Below are 27897 nucleotides of genomic sequence, written 5' to 3'. Positions count from 1 at the left end.
GGATTCTGATACGTACATATATTTTTTAAAATAAAGTGGTCTATTGAGAACCTTACTGCTTTCTCTACTTACCTTTCCCATTTACCTTAAAAATATATTGTTGTACTTTCTTTATTTAGCTGTGAAAGCGTCACAGACGGACTGACTGACATATGTATTTATGTTATCATTTTGGTTACAAATATAAAATTGCGTCTTGTTCCCATGAGGTCAGGCAGAGACCAAAGAACGCCACTTGTTACGATCCTTACAAACTTTCCTTATGTAAACATGACTTTACAAAATAAAATTGAAAGCCTAGACTTTCTAAAATAGGGGTCATATCATTTGGCCTTCATTGTCCAACGCTAGCTACCATTTTGAGATAAAACTCTGAGCCTAAAAATAAGAAACTGAAAAATACTTGTATAAAATATTCGTGAAGTATTTTACTCCTTCCGTTTTCTTAACGTAACCATCCATAACATTGTGACGTTGTTACACTAACAATTTAGTTTCAGTTTGTAATATTGAATACAGAATACTAGTTCAATTTATAATGTACAGCCGTTATATGTGGAGCATGTAAGCCGAAAGCGACGTATAATCACGTAGTAATTTGCTACGAGCGCGTAGTAATCAATTGCTACGTCGTAGCAGATCATAGGTGACGTGCGGTTGACTTACGATCGAAGCTACGAAATCCGTAGATAGCTACGGATTATAGTTTCAGAAAATTATTTTAGTAATTTAACACTTGGACTTTGATCAATAATTTAGAAATTTAGTTTGATGGTCGGCTTAAGATAATATTTTAAAACGTCTTTTTAAAAACTGTGTACTTTATAGAACGAAAATAAAAAAGTCTACACTACAACATGGAAAATATCTTCTTATTTAAAATGGAATGTCGACAGCAAAAGGGTAATTTCTACGCTCCGCATGATTCTTGTCATAGGAGACTTTACAAACATACAAAACAGAAACCCTTCGGGGAAAAGCATCATATTAAAATTTCATATACAACTCTAACAAGATTTATATCAAATGAAATAGAAACTGTCTGAACGTTATGTTATTATTTTTCTAAATTCAACATCTTTTGCAATAGCAGCTTGCACTGACATTCTAAATTCAAGAAAATCTTATATTTTCTGAGTTAAACGTATGATATATCCGTTGTCTTCAGAGATATTATATCAAAAATCTAATAACGTCGCTAGGCGTATATGAAGGTGACAAAGTCTGTCATCAAAAACGCGTATATATGTCTCAAGGCTCCCAAATAATGTCTGTTCTCATTGCCATCTCTTTACTAGGTGTACATTCGGTTTTTATAATAAAACAGGATAATAATTTTACATTATCTAAGTAGTACAGGCTAAAAAAAATGTATTGTCTCGAGGTCAAGGTCATGGTCACATAAAATTTACCTTGGAGTTTGAAAAGGTCATAAATACCGGTAGTTTTAATGCGCCCCATACTTTAAAAAGCTATACAATTACTCGGGAATGCAATATTAAATTCTTCAATGTTTTGTTTTTTTGACAAAGTCATTGTGAAGTTAAGCCTTTTTCTGGTTTATAGTAGACTCTTATTTAATAGGAAGGTAACAAAGACTGTCTTTTTTATGATCTTTACTATATTTATATATAAAATACATGTGTCTTAAGGCTTAAAACAATATCGCCATCTGGATACTTAGTTATTCATGTGACTGTTATTATGCTACAGGAAAACAATATAAGAGTTGTGATACCATGGGAATAAAAAAACATAAATTCCTAAAGTTCAAGGTCAAGGTCATGCGAGGTTCTTGACCTTGAAGGTCATTGAACTTTGTAAGACTCGATGAGTATGATTATGCTATAAAGTGAACTTAATCTGTTTGTTTAGTGTCAAGGTCATTTAACTCTCAATGAGTCAAGAACAGCTAACTGCATAATATGACCTAAAATTATTAGGAATTAAGTGTTTGAAACGACTAGACTTGAAAATTCGTGGTAAAAAATAGCAATTATTTAAGAAATAGCGGTTATTTATAGAGTCAATTACGACTTTTTACAAATCTACCGTTGTCAATTAAAAATTGAGTAGATATGTTCTTTAAAAATACTGTTTTTTCTACCAAACATCACAAAATATACGAATCAACTGGATCGAAATTGCTGTAAGCATTTTACTCTACAGACGAATTGAAGCTCAAAATAAACCATTTGCATCTATCTTTAAAACAGTTCCTTCACAGAGAATAAAACGTTCAAATTAAACAGACAGACAGACACTTCACAAAGGTTCGCACTTACGTCACTACTATAAATATGACGTCACAACCCATCGCAAATTGATGACTTGTCTCCCTGTAATAAAGTGCTTTTTTGTTTGTCACCTTTTGACAAGAGTACAAAAGATTGATGGTTTCTGAGTTTATACTTTTCTAGATGTTTCGATTGCAAGTTGTTTAATTCAATGGATCTGGGTTGAGTGTAGGATACTTTCAATACGTTTTTAGGGATACGTTTCTAAAAGGTGGATAAAGAAACTCTTTTATTTAGACTTCTCTAGTCATTTTGACACAAAGGTTTACTAATACGTTTCGAAATCGTAATCAATAACTATTTCTGTTTCAATAACCATAAAATTTCTGCTTCGAAGTAGTACAAAAGGATTTGAAATGTACGGTCAAGGCTATTTTGGCTAGTGCCGAAATGTCAAGCAAAATAAATATTGATATTATTTACAGTTTTGATGTTGGTATCGTGTCTATAGTTTAATAACGCGCTTTATAATGTGGAGATCTTTATAAAATGTGTTTTACTCAAGATGTTCTTAAATAAAGCTCTGTAGCTGTAATATTGTACGGAACCCTTCGTGTGGAAATTTAAGTCGTGTTTTAGCAGTTTTTTTTATGTATGTTTTATTGGGCCGTATCTTTGTTTAAAGGGTTAACTGTTACGGCGTCGATTCTTCAGTGAAATGGGTGTTCTAAAAAGAAGGTTTGTGATTTAACTGCTGTGAATAATATATGGGAATAAACCTTGACCTGAAAGAAGGGAAATATAAATTGGGTTAGCCTTCGTACTGGTCGGTAGTAAATTAAGTAATTGGTAGAAAATTATTTATTTGACGATAAATTGTTTGTTTTTGATAGAAAAATGCATAGTTTAACTTTGAATATACCGTTAATTGGCATCTTCGTGCTTCGGAGGGCACGTAAAAAGTCAGTCCCGGTTGTTTTAATTTAAGATAATATTCGTAAAGCCATGTCAAAGGCCTTCGGGTGACTTGAACAACTTTGACACTAGGTTGACTTCTCAGCATAAGATAAGAAGAAGACTATTTATATTCTCCTTGTCTCCTTAACTATAACGTCAAAAATCTGTAACATGTTCGTGAGTGAAAAATTTCCCAGAATCAAAAGAATCAAAACTGTTCTGAACTAGAAGTGTAGGATAATTCATCAAAATACGTGTAATTAGTATATAATCATAAATCAAATACTATTATTTGATTGAATAGGATGAAAACATATCACTATTAAAGTCAAATGAAATACAGCGATGTCAATAGTCGCCCACTATGTGACGTCTAATAAAGCGTATATAACGCCGGGAATTCTTCCGGCGAGTGATTTCGGTCCGGGATTCAATTAAATGTGTTATACTGGAGATAGGAATGTGTAGATTCATCTGTTTTGTGTTTCATATGTGTTTATTCTGATCTGCTGGGGTAGATATTATGTATATCTTCATACGGTTTAGTATGAATTAGCCATTTTTTTATTTGTTAGGATATTAGTATGATAATGGGTCGAGAATTTTAACCAGAGTCAACACATCAATAACTATTAGCAGGTGTGTGCTTTAGCAAAGCAGCAGTTAGTGTCAATTGTTTGACTTGAATGAATTGTTATCAATGAAGGAATTTTCCTGATGAAACCTTACATACCTGAGAGTTTTTCGAATAGTTCTTAAATGCATGCTGACCCTTCTTTTCTCTCAATCTAGGAAGAAAATCTGTTTCGGCTCGGTCGTAGTGGTACCTAATGGTTAATAATGCCTTTTCAAAATTACTAATAGCCCATACTGTTTATACGATCACTCATCTTAACTTTGACTCAACACCATTCCAATCAATAAACAACATTGATTTACAGAACATTTTTTTCTTTGATTCTTAACTCTTCCTCAAAATTCAATTCCAAACGTCAACTGCAAGGATAAACGATAAACAAAGAAACATTGCGTTTATTTCATGCTTTGTTCCTGCACACAAGATTAGATGCTCAATGGAGTGACGCTCGTTACGCAGTGTTAACTTCGAATAGCTTCTAGCTGTGGTACTTTGATCATCAAATGACTTTCAACGTGATCATTTTTGGATAAGATTTGTAAGTGATGAAGTAAGGAGACTTTAAGCAGGCTTATTTCCAAATCTGGAGCACTATTTGGAAGTCCAAAAATATACAAAACGAATTTGAAGATAAATTTGGCAGAGTGATTACGGTGATGATAACTTTACTACTTTAAACACAGTGTTATATTGATAAACGTGACGCACTTGCGCCGACAAAGAGTCAAGAAAAATTAGAAACCTAAGTTTTGATTCTTCTTCGATTTTTGGAATCAAAATTAAAGTCTCTTATAGTTTCATGGTCTCAAACGACCATCTTACCTGACCGTACTTTTTAAATTATCAAGTCTAGTACCCTTGGTTATTCAAAATACTGCCTCAGGAATCAAACCTATGACCTTCTTGCTCATCAACTCATTCTAAATACTTACATACAATATACAAAATGAAATATAGTTTTGTCATTTGTATCGGAAATCACAAGTTCAATTAGTAACCCGAGGGTATGCCGAATACAAGTTCCTCGTTCAAACTCCACAACTATACATACAAATCTGTTATATGTATGTATGTTTGTATTTACTGTCTGTAGCGATCGATGTTCCGTGGTTAAACTTCTGATTGAAAGTAACTCTATGTTTGTAACGGTTTTATCTGTGAATTGCTGTAACCTTTTTGATGAATTATAGTGATGGATTTAGGAGCTTAAATCACGATTTATGTAGGCTAAGGCGTAGATTGATAATTTAAGACACTACCTTGCGGCACACTTCATTTTTCTCTATTAGGTACATTTTCATAAGAGAGCAATTTCAGTAGTATTTTGCAATGCAGTAGTCTAATTAGTGTAAAGCAGGAAGGTACTGTCTATTTCATGCTATATTCAAGGCAAACTTAATAATGATTTAAGAGTAGTTAAATTGGTCTCAGTTATATTCCCAAAACCTGCTTATACCATGCGTTTAATAGCCTTTATCAAAATGCCATTAATTAGAAATTACACGTGTGTTTTCGAATAAACTGACACGTGTACAGCCCAATAAAAACATCATCAGTACAAAACAACACGGGAATTTAACACTCCGCATTCCAATAAATCCTTAACTTAAATCGCATCACAGTGCCACCCGTCTGAATTAATTTCCCATGAAAGCCTTTTCGCTACGTATATTAAGGCTCAAGCTGTGTAATTTTCTCATTGAAATGTCAAATAAATGGTTGAAATGCGACGTCAAAGATTACACTTATTTAGAAAATTAATGGCTAAATACGAATTATGTTACAAATTGCCACTTAAGAATATAAAAGACATTATTTTGTTTCATTCTAAATTGATGATTTGGTTGTTATCTTAGATTTCTTATTCAAAATAATAATTGGTTGCGATTTTTTTTAAATAACAGGTATCTCAGAGCCGGCCGTTGTATTACAAGACGTTAAATTATCTATGCATAGGTGAAATAATATTTAATAGTAAGAAAAACTAAAGCTTTGTTTGTAGTGGTAGTGTTCTTGGCTCACACAGAATATTTTTTGTTACAGGTATGAACTGCACTAACTACGCCCTGTACAATATGGTGAAGTGACTATCATTAAGGTATAATTCCACGACTGACTGTCGACTACCATTATGAAAAAAAAAATAGCTATACATTCGCGGCACACGTACAGAATCGCGCTACTGTAGCGCTACTGTAGCGCGATTCTCTAATTGTATCCATCTCTCCGGCACTGATCAGATTTTCATACAAAATTTCTCTATGACTATGCCTGGTTGTTGGTAGTCGATGGTAGTAGAAAATCGAACTACATATATAATTATGATATCATTTCCATACAGCGAATTAGAATAGAATTAGTTTTCGCAGCATCACAACACTACTTGCAGAACATCCTTTATTATAAAACTTATGCAGGAATAAGAGACTTCGGCTAGAAATTCTGCATTTTACAATGTCAGTTAAGAATTACACGTGCTCTCATTACTTCCAAATCTACGTTCAGTTTTGTTACTTCCGTATAAACACAGAATACCGCAGCACCTCAGAACATGACAGTGTACTAATGAGTTGTATCGCTCGTGATATGTAATTAATATGTTTGATAACTCTTGTTATTGCGTGCGTTCGTGAGACATGCGAGATTTTTGTTCAACATCATTTTAATTGAATGTGTTGCTAAGGAAACTTAGACGAATGTATTAGGTAATTGTTTTTTTTTGGTATTAAGTAATATGTAACTGTTACATAGTTATCATGTTAGTAGTTATCATGTTTTTTGTTACCGATTATTGTTCTACTGCTAAACAAGGCACTCCTGCCCTGTATGCCCGCAAAAAAAATTGAATTTTAGACACCTCTCGTTTTATTCTGTAAATCTTTCCATTTAAGTACGAAATTTCAGTTAGGTGTAGGGTTACGTTGGTGAGCCTAACGTCAATATTAGCCTGAAAACTTTTCAATTGTTACTTCAAAAAGCTGGTGCCAAATAATTTGGCAATACATGTTCACATTACTACGCACCCCTATTACAGTTGAGTACTATTATTACAGACCTTTTTATAAATCTAAGCTTTAAAACTGAGATAATTACTATAAGATACAATGCATCCATTAGGTACTGAACTGAAAATTACATCACTAACATATGTGTGAATTACATTTAGGCTTTTAAGTCCTAAATAGATCACTTATCTACCAAAAAATGAAGAAAATCTAATGTATTTAAATGCAAAAATAAGCAAAATAACTAAAAATATTCTCCCAATTATAGTCTTTACCATTTCTTCAAAAGCAATTTGGGCACATTTGCTTTATTAATAATTGTGAGTACGTTTACTTAAGCCTGTGATAAATGATTACACATCGTGTTAGTATAATAGATTGTGTGACAGTTTGATTGTCTCGCCGTGACAGCGTGTTTCGAGCTACGAGACTGTGTAGTAGGAATTTAAATTCTTAATAACGTGTTTGTGAAATTTTGGATGCTGAGAAATTTGTTTAAGTGTTTTGAAGGACACAATTAAGCGGGTAGCTTTTAGTCTATAGATTACTTTTGTTTGGTCCCTACAGAAGAGAGGTCATGCTTTTTAGATAAACCCATCCATAATGATTTGCCATCTATTTGATTTTATTTGTATGATTTTTTTTGGAGCGATCATAGACAAAGACAGTCTTTTTATAGAGCTGAATAGAATTAGGTTAATTACAATAATCAATGACTTATTTCTTATTATTTGTGATGAAAATTACAAACAAAATATTTCTTTAAAAAGACAACATATCTCGGTTATTTGGCCACAACTGCAATTAACTAGTAAAGTAAAAAGTACACAACACACACTGTAACTGCAAGTATTTACAATTTTGCGCAAAAATCCTCTCCATACTAATTTCATTTCGGAAAGCCACACCATTCATAACAATTTCATGACGAATTCAGCACCAAACACTGAATACGTGACGAAACCACCACAAAAATAAATAAACCTTCCCGACTGTACGAACAAAAAAAAATATCTCCCTACATTTTTCCCCTTTAATTTTTGAGCCGGAATTTCATAAAAAATAAACTGCGTGCGACACAGTTAGGGTAAATAAATTGAATTTACCATACTTCCCATAACAACCTCCCATCTATATGTAAGGTGAAGTTTAGTGTCGCCTCCAAGCGACGTTTGAATAACATTATGTATATGTGATCCAATATAAACATAAATTCTGCTTTCCTATTTTGTATTGGATATTGAAAAGAATAGATGGTTGCGACTGCCTCTCGTCCGGGTAGTGAATGCTACTGATCACGAAATCGAGATTTCGACTTCGGCCTAGCAAAGTGCTATTAGGTAGTTCTTTCTAATTTGTATCTGGGGGCACGGAAGTGCCCCCGCAAGTCGAGCAAAAAAAAAGCGGCACGGCCGTAACATCCTTTTCTCGAAGCAATTCGGGCTATTTTTGACACCCCTATAATTTCGTTGTGGATAAAACAAGAAGCCTGAATTTTCAGCAACTAATCAGTGATTGTATAAACAAGGTATATTTAAAATTTCAGTCAATTTGATCCAGTAGTTTAAGAATGACAACTTGTTAAAATTTTGAATTTTGTCACTCACTGATTCACTGACTCACTGACTCACTGACTCACCGATCATCAAAAGTCTAAGGTACTTCTAGCAGACTTAGAACCTTAAAATTTAGAATACAAATAGGGTTTAGTGTCTTAATCATGGGAAAAATTTAATATTTTCTAATTTCGGTCCAGTTTTCTAAATACACAAACTGCAACAATAACTTTGTAATCCCATATAAATGTATAAGATTACAAGGTTACATTTGCAGTTAATGAATTAAATTATTATTTCTGTAGAAAATAAAATAAATAGGTGTAAATAGGTACCTACTATATGAGGCAAAACGGGAGGGGGTAAAGGGTGAGTAAGGGTGTTTAGCCCATGAAACTGAACAACATTCCCATAAGAAAATATGTTGAATTATGAAAAAAAAACGCCTTTCCATACAAATTGGACTTATGTTCGCTCTACAAAAAGAAGTGAGATGCCATCAAAAACATTCTGTAAAAACCTCAAGTCTCGCCGTAAAAAGTTGTGAGATCTATATAATACCAAGTCGATTAATCTATTTAGTCTCTACTTAAAGGACCTTCTGTCTTAAGTTATTACGTATGTTATTATCATGCCATTTTAAAAAAAAATACCTTTAAAACAAATAGATCGACTTGGTCATCGCAAGAAAACACAAATTCGCCATTATTAACATTTCAGGAGCATTAACTTCTTGTCGTGCTGTGTAGTGTGATACATACTAATAATCAAATCATGCGATGGCCAGGTCGGTCTATTTGTTTAAGAGGTATTTCTTTTTAAATTGGCATGATAATAACATACGTAATAACTTAAGACAGAAGGTCCTTTAAGTAGAGACTAAATAGATTAATCGACTTGGTATTATATAGATCTCACAACTTTTTACGGCGAGACTTGAGGTTTTTACAGAATGTTTTTGATGGCATAAGATTATTCTTATTATACTCAGTCCGTTAAAAACGTGCAAACTACGTCATAATTAAAATAATTATAGGAATTTGACAATGCGTAAGTGTGAGCGGGAATTACATAAAAATACACTTTGTTTGATTCTTATGTCTTCAACGAGCTCTAACTTAAAAAAGGCCAAACAATATTTCCCAACCATCGATCTTTTTCTCAACTTCTATTTCAATCTAATATTAAAAGACCCTCTATTGAAGTTCCAGTCATTTTTCAGATAACTTTCTATGATAAATTTCATGTAAAGTGATATTACAGTTTTAAAGTAAATTTACGTTACAAACTTGAAACTCTCGCGTTATGGAGTGTGGCCACTTTCTAACCGATCTATTTGAGACAGTTCGTGTATTACCTTGTTGATCTAAAGCTTCTTTTGACGTAAAACATTAAAAGCTGTACCTATTTGAACTACTTTTTGCTGTTTTCGATGCATTACTGTTATTATTTTTGTTTTGTAATATTAGTTTTTTAATTTTCTTTATTGAACTGAACTACAATACATTTTTTTTGAAGAAAAGCTTTACTTAAGAAGTGAACTATCTAAATAAGTACTACAGTATCTTCATTAGAATTATTCAAATCGCATTTTTTATAACCTGACCTGCGGGCTTATCACGTATCTTCTTTGACAGCTAGTGTACGTCGAATTGAAGGTCTCTATTCAGTGCCTCGATTCTCTTCTACTATCGACTACCGACAACCGAACTGTCATCGAGAAATGTTGTATGAAAATCTGATCAGCGCCTCTGACGGGTGTCGTAGGAAACATTTTGGCAGTACATTCTAAATGTCAAAATTCGATAGTTAGCCGGTTGTCGGTAGTCGATAGTGGTAGAGAATCGAGGTACAGTTCATTGATGCTTTTTCGTACCGTGTTGATCATTTTATTCTAAGGAAGTAAGCAATGTCCAGCATTTTTGTTTTCAAATCCCCCCTGGGAATCGAATTCGACCTTTCACAGTAGTCATGAAGAGAATGACGCTCTACTTTGTACGTAAATAAGCTTATTCACTAAAAAGTATGCTCTTCGCACTTTTTTCAAAGTATTTTTTAAAACAATCAGATATACCAAACAAATTTTAACTTTACAATAATAATTACAGCAAGGCAACTCTTTGACAATTTAATTGTTTACGTACAAGACCGATGGGCAAACAATGTCACAATTTTAACATGACATTTATGACTGAAAATCTCTTTTATTTTAGTCACATTAATTAAATTTTAATGTACAAATATTTACATCAAATTTTTGACGTTTTATTTTAGTTATTTTAGACTCAGGCATTTCAGATTTTCAGGTTTTTTATGACAAGTACGTCTGGAGGTTATTATTTAGTTTTTGAATAGTCCAGGTTTTGAAAGTGCAAAGTTATGAACACTTTTAACAAGATTTTTATTTCAGTTAAAAAGTTAAAGTAGTTTATGAATTTGTTTTTTGGGAAATATTTTTATTTATGAACGTTAAATATATTTAAAAATAAGTATTATTTTGACAGTTCTGCTGTGTACTTTATACTTTCAAAATTTTTCTATATCATGGCACCTTAATGTAATCAAATAAAAAAGGGTTAAGCAATTAAAATGATTTCAAAACATAGATTTTATTTATTTTTTTAAACTTCATTATGAATAGCTCTTTTCATTCTTTTTTAGGATGTAGGCAATTTCACTTGCTTAATATATTCAATGCAGTTTATTAAAGAACAAATAATCAAACAGTCAAATTATTTTTACAGTCATAATATGTAGCAGTGATAGCCGAGTAGTATAAGTTGACAACATCGTGAGGAATCTTGTATGCCTAAAATTTGTTTAATACATTTATTAAGGGCATGCAAAGTCCCCAACCCGCACTTGGCCAGCGTGGTGGACTCAAGGCCTAACTCCTCCCTCATTACGGGAGGAGTTAGGCCCAGCAGTGGGACAGTAATGGGTTAAATTTATTTATTTATTCATAATATAAACATCCCTATGGGTAAAACGCGTGATTTTACGTAACATTAAAAATACTCTGAATTTGTAATTAATTTCTTGCAATACATTTGTATAAAATGCTATCACACCTTTATTACTTCACAGCTGTTCATTAAATCGACTGTATTATTCATAGAACGGCTGATTCAAAAATATTATTTTAACGAGAATTTGTTTTATCGGCTCCAAATATTTGTATAACCCCAATGTTTGTTCACAATCTGTGTTTGTGTGCATAATATACGGAATACTAATAGTGGGATTCGTAGTATACTTTCACAGGTATGCAATGTAAAACTTCAGTTCGGTGCGTAAAAGCTGTTTTTTGTATAAAAAGTCAAATGCATAACCCAATGCTAAATAAAATTATACAATACTAGCAGACCGCCCCGGCTTTGCTCGATTTAAGCAGTTATTTTACAAAAAAATCTTTACCATTTTTACATATAAACATTGTTCTTGAATCACCCTATCTATTAAAAAAACTGCATCACAATCCGTAGCGTAGTTTTAAAGATCTAACTATACATACAGACATAGGGATAAACGCGGGAATATATATATGTAGTGATATAGCTCTTAAAACAGGAGTAACATACATATACATATACATTATACACGGTCTCTATGCATTCACCGTGCACTTAACTACACAAAAAACACCTCAAATTCAAAAAAAATAACCGTCTATTTGCCTTTTCAAAGGTCTTAAAACGCCGATACATGTTGTGGCTCTTCAGTAATCAAGATAAGTGAAACCTCCGGGACCTCTAAACCTTCTCTTTGAACACTTTAATTTGTTTCTTGTAATAAACTTTATGGTACTCCTTTAATTTGGATTTTGACTTTTACTGTTGATTGAGTGGTATTTTTTTGTTGGTCATAAAATGTTTGATATCTAGATTTGTTCTTGAAATGATCTCATTAAAAGGATTTTTTGTTTGACAGTCTTTGCTAAATTCAATATCTGCAAATACTACTCTCGACATTATACAGGGTGTCCCAAAACTCAACGATAATCCGAGACAGGATGAAAGGCCAAGTCATACCGGTTCTAGGAAAAATAAAAAAAAAATTCTATATCACTTGGTTCAGCAATAATAGACACTTTTCAAAAAAGTTGAAATTCCACACCCTTGGTCGCATTTTCAAGTCCTGTGATCACCAATGTCACAATTTCGCTGTGTTTTTTTCAATTTCGTGATCTTCATTAAATATGCTATTAATCGTAAAACAAATTAATGCACAAAACATTGTTAATTTAATAAAAAAAGTTAAGTTTTAGTGAGTCATGGTTCACAAAAATATCGTTAGTTAACTTTGACGCTTCATATTGAAAAAAAAATGTACTACACTACCCTTGGCAAGTTATTTCAAAAGTTGGCGCATTTAATCAAGATTTCAAAATGGTGCAACACTTGCCACTTTTCTTGCCATTAAATTTGTTATTTTTATTTGAACGACGAGTGTCCCCGAAAATGGATCGGACGGAGTGGTACAATTGTATGGCCTCCTCGTTCCCCCGATCTAAATCCAGTAGATATTTTTACTGGGAATGCATAAAAGAAAAAGTCTATTCGAAATCAATACAAAATCTATCAAAACTTCGCCAGAAAATTGACACAGCGTCAGAAGAAATAAATGCAAGGAATTTTGCTTGACTCTTGCAAAGGTCTTTTGTAAGGCGTTGCAGAGCCTGTATTCGTGCCAGAGGAAAACAATTCGGAATTACATTAGTTTAAGGAGAATAATTAAATAAGAACGTTGGTTCGTTCATTCTTTTTTTTAAATTATTTGTACCTCTTATGTTTATTACATTAAATATTGGTTATGGACTGACTCAATTACCTTTTTACTAAAAATAATTGCTTTCCTCTGGCACGAATACAGGCTCTGCAACGGCGTACAAAAGATCTTTTTACCAATCAAGCAAAATTCCTTGCATTTATTTCTTCTGACGCTGTGTCAATTTTCTGGCGAAGTTCTGATAGATTTTGAATAGACTTTTTCTTTTATGCATTCCCAGTAAAAATATCTACTGGATTTAGATCGGGGGAACGAGGAGGCCATACAATTGTACCACTCCGTCCGATCCATTTTCGGGGACACTCGTCGTTCAAATAAAAATAACAAATTTAATGGCAAGAAAAGTGGCAAGTGTTGCACCATTTTGAAATCTTGATTAAATGCGCCAACTTTTGAAATAACTTGCCAAGGGTAGTGTAGTACATTTTTTTTTCAATATGAAGCGTCAAAGTTAACTAACGATATTTTTGTGAACCATGACTCACTAAAACTTAACTTTTTTTATTAAATTAACAATGTTTTGTGCATTAATTTGTTTTACGATTAATAGCATATTTAATGAAGATCACGAAATTGAAAAAAACACAGCGAAATTGTGACATTGGTGATCACAGGACTTGAAAATGCGACCAAGGGTGTGGAATTTCAACTTTTTTGAAAAGTGTCTATTATTGCTGAACCAAGTGATATAGAATTTTTTTTTTATTTTTCCTAGAACCGGTATGACTTGGCCTTTCATCCTGTCTCGGATTATCGTTGAGTTTTGGGACACCCTGTATATCATTTAGATAATAATGCACATTGTTTTTTTTGAGTTCCATAGAGTTTATGACGAAATTCATGCCTATATAATTACCTCATTTTAGGTACGGAACGCAAAGAAGTCAACTTTCTTAGGTCTTGGTCACCGTCTGCTATAATCAATACAAAAGCAAAATACCACGTACTGTACCGCATTTTACTTACGTGAAAAAATGAAACAGCTATATAAAATTATATCCTTAAGCCTTAGTTTTACATATGAAGAGTATCGTTAAATAAAGCATCAAATTGCATTAGCACTAAAATAAACTACAAAATGCGTACTGGAAAGAATTTTTACTAATAAAAATCGTTTTCAAAACACAGCTTAAATAAATCACTCAGTTTTTGCGACAACAATACCACGCAATGATTACATCCACATTCACACATAATCTCCATACAGACATTAAACGTGCAGTTCACAACATGTCATATCGCACCGCCCGAGGGAGCGATACATCGAGAACGATTGCTAACTAATGGAACTAATGTATTGAAATATGTTTACATTGTTACGTATACGCTATAAATATTGGGATAAAACAAAATTGTTGGCGATATCCATTGATACAACAATAAATATTTGGGAATTGTGCGCTTTAGTGAAAATGTTGCTACAACTGGATTTACTATAAGTTTAATCTTGAAATTAAAAGAGGACCCAACCTCAACAAACAGCTACTGTAGCGAAATTTTTTTCTGTCGATACTGACGAGTATCGAGAGTTTGACATTAAAAATGTACTGCCAAATTTGTTCTAACGGGGCCCATTAAAGGCGCTGATCAGGTTTGTGTGCAAAATTTCTCTATATCTTCTGGTTATCGGTAGTTCAAGGCTGACTTAACCTAGCTCATGCCACTGCTGCGTTCTATCACGCGGAGAAAATGCAGTAAAAAACAAATATTTTCTTGTAATGAGCGCAAGTGTTACATATTATATAGGTGTTAGTCTGGATACCATAGAGCTCTGTGTAGTTTAGAAGCATATGAATTTGTCATGAAACTGTTAAGAACGTTAGCAAAATAAACTCACGTTTTCCTGTCAGTAATATTTCCCCCTAAATATCTATAACATTGAATGAGATCGTTTTAAACATAACGATGTTAATAACATCTAACACATACGAATATCTGTAAGGTGTTCGACGAAAGATAAGTAAAATTGCTTTCATGAAATTAAATATCTTTGGAATCGACTCCGAACTTGTCAATGGCGTATCAGAAGTTTCGTGTTAAATTTTAATATTACATTTCGACAATGGTGTTGAACTTTGAATGGGGAGAAATTTCTATTGAAATTCACACGAGGGGAGTGTATTTACATTGGACGGTACGATATTGCGAAGCGTCTAGCGAAATAAACTGTAACGTTTCTTCCTAGTATGGAACGTAGTAGTAAAATATTGGACTTACGATCAAATATTTTAGTCTATAGCACTAAATAAGAACCTTTGATATTACAACAGTTGCAAGTGAGAGATGTCTTGCATTTTGTCGGTTTATAAAAAACAATATATGTATAGCGAATTAAACAGTTGATACTTTTGATTTATTTTTTTTCAAAATTAAGAAAAAATCTTACTCTCCTAAACGATCGACACTGTATGTTTCTCGTAATACTAGTAAATCTATTGGTTATTCCAAGGATTTATTTAGCCATCGTACTTTTGACCAGTCTTTGACAAACACCTTTCATTCTGCTTTTCAAAATAGACAGTACACTCAGCTGAAGCATCACTAAATTGCCATTCATTTGAACTTACTAAAGGTAGTTTATCTTTAGTCGTTAGAACCAGTGAATGCAACTTTCCAAAGCCTTATTTCAATACGTTATCAGTAATCCTGTACAGACGGTGTTATCGCATCGGACGATATAAAAAGCTGTAAAGGATTCATGTGTATATTCGCTAAAGCAGCTTTGCTTAGGTCAGACGGTCATTGACCTTCCCATGGACGGTTTGTTGACCGGCTTAGTAGTAAATAAAGTGTTTAGTATTTGGTAAAGTTTTCATTATTATCAACAAGTTAAAGTAATGAGTAGTTGGTAAATGTATTTGATCTGTGAAGCGTTAAATGTTTTAAAAGTTGTATCAGTGATTATGTTTTAGCGATAAGTGAGGTTCTCTATTATATTGTAGGCCTAATTAATGGAGATTATAAGCTGAATTTTTACGAGTAAATACAGCATCAAGAGACCAATGAAGTGATTGCAAGAAAATATTTATAAGGCCGTCCTTATAAGATCGTTAATGGTTTCAATCAATCAGCCTAGCCTATTTTTACGTTGAAGTCAGCTTCCAGTCTCACCGCATACAGCTGAATACCAGTATTCTACATGAAGCGCCTGCCTACCGGACCTCCACAACCCATTCATCTGGGTTATAACACGATACAACTAGGCAAAACTGTTTGTTAGACTATCATGCTTCTGACTACTGGTAGGAGTACGTAAGCTTAAATGCAGTAGATGTTGTGTGTTGACTGTTATTTAATTATTAATTTCATTTTGATTATATAATTCAGTAAGTATAAGCAAGCTGTGATAGCGGCGTCATGAGTACCACAAGCCGCCGAATGGCAAAAAAAAATCCCAATGTTGATTAACCAGTCGAAAGTTTTACAAAAAAATTAAAATGTTTTAAATTAATGAGGAAAAAGCTGGCTTGTATAATAGACTTCAAGCGAAAAGGCTAATGGTATCAAGTTGTTCCAGGAAAATCCCTGAGGTCTTATGTCAACATTTATAAAGGTTGTATTTTGATTGATCGTCAAAGGTTCTAAGTAATTAGGCGGTTCTAGAACTTCCCTGTATCTTTGCGGTTAAAAGGATACCTTTAAAATGTTTTATTCGTTCAGTGATTTTAGAGCCCTTGAGTCACATATCAAGCAAGTGTTTCTGAAAAATGTTGGAATCGGAATTCCAGACGTATTGGCGTTACTCTGGCCTTGGTCATAGACAAACTGGCTACGTCAAGTGTAACCTGCACTGAATTGTCAGACATTCTAAGGTAAAGTGCGTGCTCGCGTTCTTGTCTTCTATTCTATAATAAACTATAAAGTTGCTTTTTTCCACTGGGCAAAGCAATCTCTCCGTTCTTCTCGGTCTTTTGATTTTGTTGTACAATATCTTCAGAATCTGTCTAGATACCGCCATCGCTTTGGAAGTTTGGAGATGGGTTAACTAGAGTATTTCAATTTGTTGTTGCTACAGAAAAGTAACTTTTACGTCTGACTCCACATGAAAGCTCAATTTTAATGAAAATTATTTTCCGACGCAATTTCATTTCGTTCATTAAGTGAAGTAATGAACTGTAATTGTCATAACTTTGTAATGTTACGACTGAATTTACTGAGGAATCGGATCGTGCCTCATTTTGTTGGTTTGTTGCGTGCCAAATACATTTATTTGGTTTACATTTAATGGAAGTAATGAAGTTTACATATTCATTAAATAAAAAAAGGTAACTCTATGAAACGTGAACGAAATACACTTCTGCCTGCACCGGGTATAAAAGTGGCGATCTTATAGTACATATTATTTTTAAATTTTTATTTGCCACATGCCTGAGGTTCATAATTATATCCTTATCCAAATCCAAATCATCTCTTTATTTTTGCCTTTGTAAGGATATATGCCATGATATTTAATCATAATCCTAAACTGACTTTGGATATACCACAGAAAAAATCAAAAGCCTTCGAAATAAATAATTATAATAACGTGATCAATAGAGAAAATAAATATACTCTAAAAGTGAGGTTAGAAGTTGTGACCTTTCCATCGACTTTTAGACTATATGTAAGTAGGTTTGATCTCCTAAAAGATCCTATAGCACGTTTATGACCACTTCAAGATGTGATAACATTTTACGATTCACATGAAGTCATGGGATCTTTAACCGAGAGAAAACATCATCCATGTAAAATATAGCTTCAATGATATAAATCTCTATGTGGCGATAAAAAATATTCACTGATCTTTTTTTATTTATAGATTTTTAGTATTAAGCTATAGATTAGATAGATAATTGTGAACCTAAATCATGATTTGTTTGGCTTTAAACTTTGATGAATTGATATCTTAATTTGATAGAAGCTCTAGATTGAATCTATAATAGGAATCATGTCTATGTTATTTTGATAAACTATTAACCCTGCACGTAGGGGGTGTGGTGTAAAGTTCAAATCATCCTAAATTCCAAAAAAAACTATATCGTATAAAGTGTGAAGCAAAGCTTACTTTTATAGCGTATCACACGGATGATGACTCTAGATTAAAACTTGGTAATATAAAAAATATAAAACTTAAAGTTTAATAATTTATTACTTTAAATATTATTAATAATCAAATAGTGCAAGAATGGATAATTGGATACAGATACTATTTGTCTAGCAAATAACTTTATAAAATCTAACCTTTGTAGCTGGTTTTAAAGCATATACACGTTACTCCAGATTGTAAACATATTAGTACCAGCTAGTAAACTATAGTCACTAATTTATTAAACACTTATTTGGACGTAATTTCAATATTACTTACTAAACCATTAACTATCGCACTAGGCTCCAGTAGGTAATTAAGATTTACTGTCAGTTTATTGACATTAGTTGAGATTTGTATCGTCTAGACTTTAAACAAGACCCTTATTTTCCTTTTTTTTTCAAGATTTTTCTATCTAAGTGATCAATATTGCTTAGAAAAGAAATATCAAAACTGTTATCGGATTTACAATCAGAGATAGTACGTGTCTCATTATGAAAATATTGAATTATACGTTGTACTTTAGAGTAAAATGCTTGACCTTTTGAATTTGATTTGAATGTTAAGTAAGATGACCTTTCACTTGTTCTCCTTTGGACAGGTAAAGCGTTTGATCAACACAACCACATTTGGCTCACGTTAAATTTTGTTCGTAGTGTTATATCATATATTATATCTGTTTATTCATACATATTATTGACTATGAAATCCCCGAAATCCCCTAAATTAAGGATACTTCCCTAACTTAATTTTTTTTCTGCTCTGTGGTCAGAGAGCTCGTTTCAGACATCGTTTTTAAATATAATGACGAGGAATTTTTTTAATTTTATGCTACAAAAAGTAAAAAGCTACAAAGTGTTTAAGTATAACTTAATCAACACAAACGCCTAAATTAAGTAACAATAGTCGCAGTTACCTTAAAACCGGGTCAATAACCTTACCTAGTGAATCGTAACTCCAAGCGATGTCATCTGAATGACTTAAACACATTCACTACGTACACAAAGCTACAAATTTAACTGTTAATCCCGAAATTCACGTCCTCTATCCTTTTTTCACTTTGCTTTTTTGTATTGGAGTGAAAGAGATAGCATCGCTTAGAGAACAACGAAGGCTTTTCCTACTTCCCCATTTCGGGGCAGATTAAAATACAAATTTACTCATTGAAAACGTTTTACAGGGAGATTACCTTCGTATTTATTTCTCTGTATTTCAACGTGATGTTTCTAACCTTATGTTTTGTTATCTAAATAACGGTGGCAGATAATTTCGGAGATTTAAAACTGTTATTTTTTATATAAAATGTTTATTTTGGGGTTTTGTTTTTATTGGTATTAAGTTGTTGATTATTGAAAATTTTTATTTGTAAGAGTTTAAAAGTGATGAATATACTTAAAACCCATTTATTTATTTTCCATTTTATCAATTATAAAGTTGTTTCCTAGTTTTACTGTTGATAATTTCTAAGGAAATTGAGGCGGTAGACCTCCGTGCTTCGAAGAGCACGTAAAACTGTCAGTCTTACGTCTAATATCTCACTGGTCGTGTCGGTTAACCGTCTCACTGGACTATGAGAGTGAGGGAATAGAGAGTGCACCTGTGTACTGTGCACACACTTGGACACTACCAACAAAGTCCTGCACAGTCGGCTGGTTTTAATAAAACTGAACGCCGTAGCGTAATTCTTATATAAATTATTGAAAAGTACGTTTATATATTGATTTTTCTACCGTTTTTAATTCGCATAAGCGAAGTATGATAATCAATACTTATTGCAACTGCTTAAGTTGTAACTTTAACACAATTATAAATATTTAAGTCAATTTTGTTCTTGTTAGCGGGCTTATCACATATCATCTCAGTTGACAACTAGTCTACATCAAATTGATGGTCACTATTCAGTACATTGCTGTTTATCGTAACGTGTTAACCACTAAAATCTAAGGGAGAAAACAATGTAAGTGACTTTCGAAAAGTTGTCAACTGAAATACGTGATAGCCCCACAGATTTCCTTTATCAATCTCACTAAGTCCTTAGATTAGTATCATATCTACACAATTTATATTTCTATTTCTCGGTCACTATGCAACAATAGATTATTATACTGTTACTCAAGGGATAATATCTAAATCCCGACAGTCCCTAAAGCATCAACTACTATGAAAAGAGTAGAAATAAAAATATTATATCTAAGAAAATATTAAGATAGAAATAATATATCCCGTCTTTAATATAGTAGTATATGAAAGCATTATGTATAATAATGCTTTCATATACTTTGGAATTATTTATTTCGATACGTTATATTAGTAACTAGCTGACTCGCGCAACTTTGTTTGCATTACATAAGAGAGAATAGGTCAAAATTTTTCCGGTTTTTATATTTTTTTTACTGGTACTTTGCTCCTATTGGTCGTAGCGTGATGATATATAGCCTAGATAAATGGACTATCTAACAATGAAACAATATTTTAAATCGGACCAGTAGATCCTGAGATTAGCGCATTCAAACAAACAAACAAAGAAATAAACAAACTTTTTAGCTTTATAATATTAGTATAGATAAAATATATGAAAAAAATAATATCTTTGATCGGAAAATATTCGAACATAATAAATCCTAATTCAGTAAACATTTTAGTCGCAACAATATTTCAGAGCTCTTTAATATTTATTGTCAAATTTTTATCTAAGCTTTTACATAAGTTATTTGTGAAATTTAGTCATAATTTTATTCGCTGTGAACAATATTTTCCAATAATGTTGAACTTTTTTAGAATGTTAGTATAGTTTTTATATTTATTAACTTGGAAATGTGTAAAAAATAATACAAACGGTTATATAGAAACAAGTGTAACTAACTATAATATCCGAGAATGCGAAATTTTCACTCAACTATCGGACAGTACATGTTAACAGAATTAAGTGAATATACTACTAGCCCCGTCTTCAAGGCAAATAGGTTTCCAGTTTTCCTTATTTAATAACCATTCTATTGCAACAGCTGCAAGTCGGCACACTATGGATATTTTTTAATCAGTGATTTATTTATTTCTTACTTACAGTACCACAGTAACTATTATGAGTACTTTCTTACAAAAATATCTAAACCTACGCAAGCAAATTCACTGGCAAAGCTAGTGTTTGTACTTATATAATTATATTCTATATTTGCGACGACGCTTAGTCGTTCGTGTATTATATTATACTTCGTTCGTGTATTATTACAAGGGCGAAGGATTTATTATCATGATATTAGTAATAGAATACCGTAATGAAATCTTGTAATAAGTCAGTTTATGCGGAGTTACTGTAAATGTAATCTTTGGAAAATTATATAAGATAAAGTGGGTTGTAATTAAGGTATTTGGAGCTTCGAATTATTTAAGTTATGATTAGGCTTGTTAATTGTTAGAACAAAAGATTTGCCTTTTTAATGTAAATTGGATAGTATCCCTTTTTGTTGCTGACACTTAGTTTGGAGCGATGTTTTTCAGGTACATACTCGTACCCTTAGAGCCAGCGCGCACTCTTATCAAGTCTATAGAGGCAGTCTTATCAAGAGTGACAATAAGACCCGTGCCCAGCAGTTGGACAGTCATGGATTTGAAAAATAATGCTGTGTCTCAGAATCTTTCATACATAAAGAGTGACTGACTGCGGCGCTCGACGTGAATAGACATTTTTTTGTTCCTAAAGACAACTCCCGCACTAAGAATTGCTCGTGTGTCGCGGGGACTTTTACAAACATACAAACACGGACACAAAGTACAACCAAAGCCGAAACAATTATTTGTGGATCGCACAAATAATTGTTTCGTGTGGGAATCAAACCCACCTCCTGACGCTATGTATGATAGCAGCGTGGCGACCTAAACCACTGCGCCACGGAGGATTTGAAATGTAGTTCGCACACCGGGCAGTGTGTTCGACGCCTAATTTTTAACCATTACATAAAGAATTTTCCTTAGACGTTATTACAAACATTCCAGCACTTATTGCACTAAACCTAGCACTGGCAAGATAAATAGCACTTTAAAAGAAATAAAATTAGCACTTGTGCAACAATTGTTGCTTTTAACCCGTATATAGTGAGTTATTAGGTAATTGGAGTCATTCTCACGCCTCGTACTGTAGAAGAAATAAAAAATAGATGGAATTCAAACGTTCTTTGTTTCGAGGATTTAATTGTAAAAGTCAAAGCTGCTGAGTTTTGAATCGTTGGATAATATTTGTCTATTTTAATATACGGCCATTAAGGTATCTATGTTTTCTGAGTGTTTTTTCGCACCTTAAAAGTGTTATGCATAGCACGCATAAGAGTAGCACAAATATTACCAAATTATGCACCTACTTAATGCCTGCCTGGTGTCTGCACCACCCTACTGACTGGTACAGAATGCTTCTGGCATTAAGTCCGCCTTGTAAATAGATTTGCATCAATAGTGCAAGTGAAGTGTTCTACAGTAGTTTTTAATTATACGAAAGAATCATGACTTCATGACATGAAAATGATACCTTCGGCAAGGGTCATTAAGCTTGAATTGGCACCTTGTAAAGAATGATGGTCACAAATTATATTGCAAACGAAGATAAATATTTCATTATGTCTATAACTATCAGAAATCTACATATTATATCGAAAATGAAACTACGTACATCTAGGTTCTTCACTCACTCCTCGAAAAATTCAAAGAAAAACTCCCGAAAACTTGATTAAATTTAAGATTTTCATATCTTCATAAAAGAGTGAACTGTTCCTTATGATTAACCTGGCTACAGGGTGGAATTACTTGTATTTGCATATACCGCTGGATACACGCCAAAAGGGGAGGGATCAAGGTATTTCATATAATACAGATTTATAGATCCTATATAATCTTATTAGATCATGATTTGAGAGCTGGCAGCTTGAGGCACACTTTATTTTGATTGGGTATCCTTATTGATTGAATTTGATGGTATTATTGGTATTGAAGATTAAGTTATCAGTGCCATTCTAATAGGTATATTAACGTAGAAACGTTAATATACCTGTTAGAACCATTTGGTAACAGGTATCATTGTGCATCAGAATCGCTAGTCACTAAATATTTTCTTCAACGAAATCGTTTCAAAACTAATATTGTGTCTAAATGCTTCTATGCTTCTCATAGTCGATAGCTACTACGTTTCATTTAATTCACTACTTTTATGGTGACCAGCCATTTTGGTACTAGGCCTAGGTAGGTGACTATAATTTCATACGAAATAAATATTGCTGTGATCGCCATAGTCATGTTATATCCGGGTGTATTTTTTGTATTTAAAAGACAGTATTAAATATTTTAACGACAGTTAATATTCTGAAGAAGGAAAACAGTGTATAATTCGAACCGTCCTTTTAACTAGTTGAAAGAAGTTCACAATTTCAACCTTTTTCAATCATCCTAATAACAAAATTTGTTTCAAAAGCCAATCCGTGCACAATTTCAATTTGTTACAAGAAAAATCTAAATAAAAATAGATTTCCAATATAAAAAGTAATGAGCAACTTTGATTTTAGGCTCTATTCGACTTGGTAAAAGTGTTCAACAAATTTTCTTCGCTCGGTTTGAATCCAATATTTTTGTTAGGGGTAGAACATATGCGATACCTTGGACATTGACTCCTGCCTGCGCGGTATTTATTTTAAATATAATACACATTATTATGTACAACAGGAACAACATGACTAAACATATTTAGTTATATGCTTACTTTACTGCTGATCATGAGGGTTCGATTCCCGAAACGGGCAAAGTTTAAAGGATTTTTTTAATTTATATAAGAGCATTTTTCAAAAGTTGTCTGACGTTTGGTAACGTGTCTGATATAGTGCGAAAGGCTCGTTCCCTTTTACAAATAAACAAACAAATAAATATTACGCTTGCATGACCAATTTCAATTCGTTGCAAGTCACTGCATGATTCTGGTGAGTTTTGCATAGACTGCTATAAAAACGTATATTAGGTTTAGACTAAGTTTGTTGGCAACAGTCAGATAGTATGCAAAAACTTAGAAGTTAGCACAAATAACTAAAGAAGATCTGTCACAAAACTATGCGTCACTATAACATAGCTGAACCTTTGGTGCAATGGTTATAGTTGTCTCCTCACCACTGGAGAATTAAAATTTCCGAGTTGAATACGAGTATACGCCTGCCTGTTGTGGCTAGCTAAATGTACTTATAAGAGAATTTTCACAAGTATTTTAGATACACGTAATACGGATTCTGTCTGATTACTTATAGAAAGCACCAAGGAAAAAGTGTTTTGTAAAACCGTTTACATTTTAAAGCTCGTAACTACGCATAAAAAGTAATAATTACTAAACTAAAATAATTTGAATAACTGTACCTATCGGACCGATTAAAAAATGTTCGCTCTGTTAAAAAATATTTTGTATTTTGTTCCTCGATAAAGTGATCGTGTGTATTCTCACCTCAATATAAATAAGTCTGTTTTTCACAAACTTATGTTACCTCTGGATAATATTTTTCCACGGTAGCAAATATCTTCGTGTTCATTGTTTGTTCGTGTATTATCGATTTGGCCGTCAGAGGTCAATGTCCTCCGAAATTTTATATTTTCACCGTGAAAACTTTAATCTCATGTCGTAAATCAGCTGAAATAAAGTTCTTTCGAAATAGTGTAAGTGTGAAAATATTTTTACTTTTGCTAAAGAGCATATTTCACCGAAAATATTACCGCTGTTAAAATAAGTAGTCAAAAAGTTCTACCAAGAATTATAAATGGCATTGAGATATAAAAAGACATAAAAATAGATACTATTATTCCAATGCCTGAGGCAAAATTAACATGTGCTCTAAGTTCTTTTTGGTATTTTTTTTTATCCATGATAGTAACTGGACATACGTTTCTTTCTCTCTGGGAATTTATTTGAGACGTGGGACCGTAATGGAACGTAATACAAATTATGTATTTTTTTCTAAGGATAGGCACAGACCAAAGAACATCACTTCCTACGGTCCTTACAAACTTCCAACGTAGTGAGTAAAAATATTTTTTCATCTGTGACTGTCCCACTGCTAGGCAATGGTCTCCTCCTAAACGAGGGAGTAAGTTAGCTCTTGTGTCCGAGATACAAATCAATTACATAATAAAGATAAATAATCTGACAGTAAAAGACAAAGCAACTAAAAATGTAAAACATCAGTCAATTTCGAGTACTCTAATAAAAGTGCTAAACTAACATAGTAACCGTACAACATTCATGAAACTATAATTGAGCAACAAACATTCACACGTCCATTGAAACTTTTACATTACACTACTTAATACTTACTAGTTACAAACACGTATGCTATGATAAAACTGGGGACAATTTTGTCCGTCTGTCTGTTGAGATAGCGTGGAAAGATAACTTTAATACATACATACAAAGGGCGTGATTTTTTGTATGCAATATAAAATTACGTCTTTTTCCCATAGGGGTTGGCAGAAACCGAAGAACATGCTACGAACCTTACAAACTTCCCTTGCTGCATTCACCTCCGGACATTTTGTTACACAAGATCGCCGCTTACGAGTACCACGCATTTACTAACTTTAATATTTGGTTATTATACACCATTTTCTTCTCGTCCAGTTAAAAGTGTTTCTTATAATAAAAACGTGTATTTTCTGCGATACCTTTTTATGCCATTAGGACAAAATACTTTTATTAAAATTTGCGCAGTAATTTGGTCTAGGGATGCAAAAACCAGAAACGAATTCTTCTAACATTTTTGAAAATTACATTTAAATTAGGAGACTCGCAAAAACGTGCAATGGAATATAGTTGTAAGCTTCTCATGGTACAAATTAGTGCTGTGACTAATTTCAAATGAAAAACCCATAACAGAATTCGAAAGCTCGATCCGATGGCTTATCTTCTATAGACGAAAGCAAGCAAAACAAACAAAATAGTGATTTTATACAAACAGAACCGCGTTCAAAACTAGTTTACAAATAAAAGCACATCCACACCGAGCCCACAGATTAAAAACAGCTACAGTGTTACCAACAATCGTCCGACAGTGTTGCCAGAGTACATTTATATTTAATGCTCTTTAAAAGGGTCCGCCTCCAACTTAATTAGTTAGGGCTTATCTACAAGTTTCTCTTTGCATGTTAATTTACCCTACCTATTATGTATATATATTATTATATGTATTATTTGTATACAGGATGGAAAATATTGGGTAAAGTAGACAAAAATATTGAGTATCGATTTTTTGTTTAAATTTGCATTTATTTGCTGTACTCGTCAGATAAAATTATAATTTCTTAGGTAACTTAGGTTTGTTTTCACTGTATTAATTGAAATTTTATAGACATGGTCAAATAAAAATTTATATCAATTTGTATTATGAAATTTTCTGATTATAGAAGGATAGCTTGTTTGGTTTTTAATTGGAGACAGTAATGTTGATAAAATTTAATAACAATTTCAGCTTAATTGTGAATTTTACGATACATAGTATGTAGGGAAGACACAGAATAATATCATTCAAACATTTTTATAAATTTACCTAATTACTACATATTTTTTACCTGAAATATTAACTGTAGTTTTCCCACCACGGCCTTTTATTCCGACCTGTATACAAAACGCTGTACGTGTATACGTGACTTTTTAAGTATGCGGTTTTTAACTTGTGTTCGCAATGTTTTTGGGTCCGTTTGTTTATTGTTTTACATAGTTCTGTGTACAGAATTTTACAGCTCAATATAACAGTGGAATTACAGAGACAAATTAAATAGTTATGTGCGTCTCTGTTTAGATTTTATTGTGGTTTTACGGATTTTACTAGTATAATAGAGTTATAGACTGAAATCTTTGGTTCTCTAAATATAAATGGATGAAATTATTTTCTTGATTGTTAGTCGGCGAGATGTATGCGTTTGTGGCATACTAATTGAGGATGCCTGGTTACAGACCAGAGAGCACTTGCTTTAATCCCTACAAACTTTCCCCGCCACATTCACATCCATACATCTTGTCATACAGAATCGACGGTAACGAGAACAACGCACCTGACCTTTGCAAGACATCATCAATATGATGTGTGTATTTCTTTCTAAGACCTCCCCTTCTGGCTTTATATTAGGTCGGGGAAAAAGTCTTTTCGCATTATAGTATGTATGAACTTGTAATAAAATCTTTTCTCTAGACAAAAAAGCCTCTATATTTGGGTATCTCACGAGCTCACTGAATGAAACCTAAAGAACCGTGTACCGTAACCAATTTGTGATTCTTGAAGCCAAAGAGATTTTATTACAAGTTCATACATACTATAATGCGAAAAGACTTTTTCCCCGACCTAATATTTCCTGTACTGTACCTCGATTCTCCACCACTATCGACTACCGACAACCGGCTAGCTATCGACATTTGACATTTAGAATGCACTGCCAAAATGTTTCCTACGAGACCCATCAGAGGCGCTGATCAGATTTTCATACAAAATTTCTCGATGACAGTTTGGTTGTCGGTAGGCGATAGTAGTAGAGAATCGAGCTACGGCACAGTAAATTTCATTTCATTACTCTACATTCATTTATGTCATATAATCTTTAAGTAAACATAAAACATTCCCTAATTTCGTCTCTAGATAGCATTATGAGA

The 27897-nt window shown here is 32.9% G+C and overlaps 1 protein-coding gene across 3 annotated transcripts in view; it reads left to right on the top strand.

The window, feature by feature from the left end:
• The window catches only part of LOC142981790 (uncharacterized), a 360767-nt gene that overhangs the window by 137286 nt on the left and 195584 nt on the right, over positions 1 to 27897 (top strand). The gene's annotated exons all lie outside the window — the stretch shown is intronic.

This window comes from Anticarsia gemmatalis, chromosome 20 (genome assembly GCF_050436995.1).
Source record: "Anticarsia gemmatalis isolate Benzon Research Colony breed Stoneville strain chromosome 20, ilAntGemm2 primary, whole genome shotgun sequence".
Classification (NCBI taxonomy): domain Eukaryota; kingdom Metazoa; phylum Arthropoda; class Insecta; order Lepidoptera; family Erebidae; genus Anticarsia; species Anticarsia gemmatalis.
The sequence above is the reverse complement of the archived record's forward strand: the minus strand, read 5'-3'. Positions and strand labels throughout refer to the sequence as shown.